Source organism: Pseudochaenichthys georgianus, unplaced genomic scaffold (genome assembly GCF_902827115.2).
Source record: "Pseudochaenichthys georgianus unplaced genomic scaffold, fPseGeo1.2 scaffold_507_arrow_ctg1, whole genome shotgun sequence".
In the NCBI taxonomy this organism is placed as follows: domain Eukaryota; kingdom Metazoa; phylum Chordata; class Actinopteri; order Perciformes; family Channichthyidae; genus Pseudochaenichthys; species Pseudochaenichthys georgianus.
In genome coordinates this window covers 138345-143871 of record NW_027263068.1, presented here as the reverse complement: position 1 = coordinate 143871, position 5527 = coordinate 138345, and positions in this window count along the sequence as shown.

Sequence of the window (5527 nt, the reverse complement as noted above, 5' to 3'; positions counted from 1 at the left end):
TTCTACTTCTCTCATGTTGAACTCAAATACCTGTACTTTCTACTTCTTACATGTTGAACTCAAATACCTGAACTTTCTACTTCTCTCATGTTGAACTCAAATACCTGAACTTTCTACTTCTTACATGTTGAACTCAAATACCTGTACTTTCTACTTCTTACATGTTGAACTCAGATACCTGTACTTTCTACTTCTCACATGTTGAACTCAAATACCTGAACTTTCTACTTCTTACATGTTGAACTCAAATACCTGTACTTTCTACTTCTTACATGTTGAACTCAAATACCTGTACTTTCTACTTCTCACATGTTGAACTCAAATACCTGTACTTTCTACTTCTCACATGTTGAACTCAAATACCTGTACTTTCTACTTCTTACATGTTGAACTCAAATACCTGAACTTTCTACTTCTCTCATGTTGAACTCAAATACCTGTACTTTCTACTTCTCACATGTTGAACTCAAATACCTGAACTTTCTACTTCTTACATGTTGAACTCAAATACCTGTACTTTCTACTTCTTACATGTTGAACTCAAATACCTGTACTTTCTACTTCTCACATGTTGAACTCAAATACCTGTACTTTCTACTTCTCACATGTTGAACTCAAATACCTGTACTTTGTACTTCTCACATGTTGAACTCAAATACCTGTACTTTCTACTTCTCACATGTTGAACTCAAATACCTGTACTTTCTACTTCTCACATGTTGAACTCAAATACCTGTACTTTCTACTTCTCACATGTTGAACTCAAATACCTGTACTTTCTACTTCTTACATGTTGAACTCAAATACCTGTACTTTCTACTTCTTACATGTTGAACTCAAATACCTGTACTTTGTACTTCTCACATGTTGAACTCAAATACCTGTACTTTCTACTTCTCACATGTTGAACTCAAATACCTGTACTTTCTACTTCTCACATGTTGAACTCAAATACCTGTACTTTCTACTTCTCACATGTTGAACTCAAATACCTGTACTTTCTACTTCTTACATGTTGAACTCAAATACCTGTACTTTCTACTTCTTACATGTTGAACTCAAATACCTGTACTTTCTACTTCTTACATGTTGAACACAAATACCTGTACTTTCTACTTCTTACATGTTGAACCCAAATACTTGTAATTTCTACTTCTCTCATTTTCCAAACAGCTGGTTCCTTTAGTCTGAATGTGTGTTGGTGCGTGGTCATTATTCTTTAGAGTCACTGCGTGCCTATTGGTTGGAACACGATCCGTGTATCCATCACTTCCTGGTCTTCTCTAAAGAAGAGGGACCAATGGAAACGTTGTCATGTTGCCGTTGCTCACCATGGAAACATTCATTGGCTAACAATGACATTATTGTTCTATTGATATAAAGGGAGGTCAGGTACTCTTTAAAGCAGCTGCTAGCTATGGATACTTTTTACTGAAGTGCACTTCAAAGCCTCTTTACTTTTACTTGAGTGAAGAAGTTTAGTCAGGACTTCTACTTTTACCAGAGTATTTTTAAACACGAGTATCTGTACTTATACTTGAGTAAAGGATGTGTGTACTTTTGCCTTCTCTGGTTTGCTGGGCTTTTCTCAGATATGTGAGTGTGTTTGTTAGTGAAGCTGCAGAAGGCTGTCCGTCAGCGCCTCTCCCTTCACGTCGCTCAGAGGAACTTGTGTGTAGGAAAAACCGAAGAGAAGCCATCTGCGAGTCGCCCGCAGGAAGTGAGCCAGCAGTCGGATCAGCAGCAGAGAGGCCAGCGTCAGCGTGATGATCAGCCATGTTTGTCTGCACAGAGAGGGAGCTTTACGAAGTACTCTCAACAGCATGTGGACGGCTGCACACTACTTGCTGTTTTACGAACCTAAAGACCAAAGATCTACCTCCAACCGACACAATGTAAAGAGATTCTACATTCAAATGACCAACCATTTAAATACATCTCCATCCGAACATCAAAATCTACAAAAAGCTTCTGAACCCAAACTATAAAATCTAAAATAAATCTCCAACCAAATAACCAGATCTAAATACAATCTCAAATTCTCAAAACAAATTTAAATAAATCTACAAAAGAAAAAATGGACATCGCAATGTCAAAATCTCCCACCCACTTTCCTCCAAATCACAATATCTCAAAAATCTAAACTTTAAAGCATGTCCCAAAAATCATCTGCCTCCAAACGACAACATCTCCCCCAATGTTCCCCCTAAGAAAGGACAGAAGGACACTCACTCTGTTAGATAGGGTTCGTGTCTGGACGCCTCCTCCTGTCGCCCCCTCCCCCAACACTGAACCGCTGTGGAGGAATAAGAACGGCACTATAGTGAGAGCAGCCAACGGGAGACATGGACAACATAATAGAAGACATGGGATAACAATAGAACAGATTGCACTGAAACCATTTTGTAAACATCAGAGATAAGTGAAGTACCTATAACAGGCTTTGTTCTAGCTGGATATAGTATGAGACGCTGTGGCGCTGATCTTGTATATCAATTGTCCGATTTGGACAATTCTGGAGTGGTTTTGGGGGTTATTGAGGATGTTTAGTCCATTTCTGACATTTTCCAGATCCAACATGGCAGTGTAACCAGAAAGTGTTCTGTCTTTGGGCTGATTTTGATTCATTTTGGAAGATTTAGGGCACTGGGTCATCCGGGAGTGGCTCAGTCAGTAGGGGCTTGGTCTGGGAGCCGTAGGGTCGCCGGTTCGAGTCCCCGAACAGACTTAAAATATGGAGTGTGGGCTGGTACTTGGAGAGGTCCCAGTTCACCTCCTGGGCCCTGCCGTGGTTTCCTTGAGCAAGGCACCAGTTATTTAATTGCATCTTGTGTTCTCTATATCCAATGTCCAACACTACTCACGGTAGTCACGCAGAGTACATATATGACCACTTTCTGATCCTGAAAACTTCAGAAATGCATTCAAGATCCTAAATCACCTCCAGAACCGGCCAATCCATGTTTGAACTATTGTCTGCATATGCTAATAAACACAACGCAAGTTAGCATCGGGCAGTTTCTATGTGCTTGGGACCCTAGTATACATTTCTATCATAACACGTGGTATTAGGACTTCTGCTATTAGTACCTCTGTTGGACGTGCTGTTGCAGCTTCCTGTCTGCGGGTCACATGCACACGGGTCTTCACACGCACACTCCCCAGCACAGGACAGACCATAACAACCTGCAGGGCAAACTGACGGAGACATGTGTTTAAGTTAATACAAAAACATCATCAGCCCTGAAAACGTTCACAATGGAAGACCTGTGATGAAATACAATGAAAAAACATTATGCTCTCAATCCAAACAAATGTGTATTATATGTTAGACCTGTCCGACCCAGGGTTGGGATGGTTCATTTAAAAATGTAATCATAGTTACCTAATCTGAGTATCAACATACACAGCTCTCCCTCTAAACATCCATGGTGAAAACATGTGGAATATGAACACGTATGTGCAACATGGTCACACAAAACATGACACACAATCAGAAACCTTATCAGTAAGTAAGTAATGTAATCTGATTACTTTGGGATTACCTCAAGGCAATGCAAATAAATACAAGAGAAAAAACACATCTATAAAATGTTTTTAAGTGTATTACGTAAGATAACAGAACAATGTGATTTTAGAAAAGAAGAAAAGGAGATATTTAGGATCAGAAAGTGTCCTCTTAGGGCTGGACATACAGAGGGGTAGAGGTTACAAAAAGGGGTTTTAGTTTAATATATGAATTAAAAGCAAACAGTATTTCATTTTTAATATGTCAGGCCTCCAGCGAACTGCATTAAAACAATATATTTAAACAAAGAATATATAATAATAATAATATATGCTGATGTTTATTGATAAACTGTAACCCTGCAAGTGATCCCAGTTTGTATAAATGTACCAGTAATCTGATTACATATGTTTTTAATGTAACAGTAAGGGAACACAGTTACTTTTCTTGTATCGTGATTACGTAATCCCGTTACACGTAATCTCGTCACACGTAATCCTGTTACTCTGGTCCTACCTTTTTCGCAGAAGTTGCCGTAGAATCCAGGGGGACAGGTGCAGCGTCCGTTGTCGTGGTTACAGAAAGCTCCATTAAAGCACGTGCAGGTGTGTCTGCAGCCGTCGCCATAGTAACCTGGGAGGCATGCTATGCCAAGGAGAAACGGCGAATCAACCACTGCTAATGAAGTACATCGTTAGTGGTAATCATGAAATCAAATGTGAGGGTTGTGATTACGTTCAGTGCAGCGCTCTCCTCTCCATCCAGCAGCACAAAGACAGCCGTCTGCAACTCAGGAGACTTCAGATCAGACCTCAGATCAGACCTCAGATCAGACTTCAGATCAGACTTCAGATCAGACCTCAGATCAGACCTCAGATCAGACCTCAGATCAGACTTCAGATCAGACTTCAGATCAGACCTCAGATCAGACCTCAGATCAGACCTCAGATCAGACCTCAGATCAGACTTCAGATCAGACTTCAGATCAGACCTCAGATCAGACCTCAGATCAGACCTCAGATTAGACTTCAGATCAGACCTCAGATCAGACCTCAGATCAGACCTCAGATCAGACTTCAGATCAGACCTCAGATCAGACCTCAGATCAGACCTCAGATCAGACTTCAGATCAGACCTCAGATCAGACCTCAGATCAGACCTCAGATCAGATGTCAGATCAGACCTCAGATCAGACTTCAGATCAGACCTCAGATCAGACCTCAGATCAGACTTCAGATCAGACCTCAGATCAGACCTCAGATCAGACTTCAGATCAGACTTCAGATCAGAGTTTAGATCAGACCTCAGATCAGACTTCAGATCAGACTTCAGATCAGACTTCAGATCAGACCTCAGATCAGAGTTTAGATCAGACCAGTGTTGTAGTCAAGTCACCAATTCACGAGTCCAAGTCACCCTCGAGTCACCACTCTTCGAGTCCGAGTCCAAGTCCGAGTCACCCAAGGAGTGTCCAAGTCGAGTCCGAGTCATCATTACCTGTGTTCAAGTCCGAGTCTAATTCAGAGTCACTTAAGAAGAGTCCAAGTCAAGTCCGAGTCACAAGTCTTCATGTATTAATCTTTGTGGATATATGTTTTGAAATGTAGCTGCTCCTCTACATTGCTGTTATCCTGTCTATTGAACTGCTGTGAAGTGAGTTTGGCTACAATTCTTGTAATAGGTGCTATACAAATATAAAGCTTATTTCTAATATTAATATTATTATTATATATAAATAAACTATATTTAAAATGAGTTACCTTTTAGAGAAGTGATTATATTTGTATGCCAATATTTTCCTATGGTAACGTTTTCGTTTTGCACTTTTATTTTGATAGTAATAAGATCGGGACTCTTATTTTGAAGGAACTTTTACGGGTTAAATCAGTTTACCGATAAAGATTTATCCCCAGAAAGCACATGGCTACTTAGCATGCAAAATGATGTCATTATGCATGTTAAGTAGCCATGTGCTTTCGTGTTATCGGCTGAATCTTTATTTATTGATTAGATCACGTT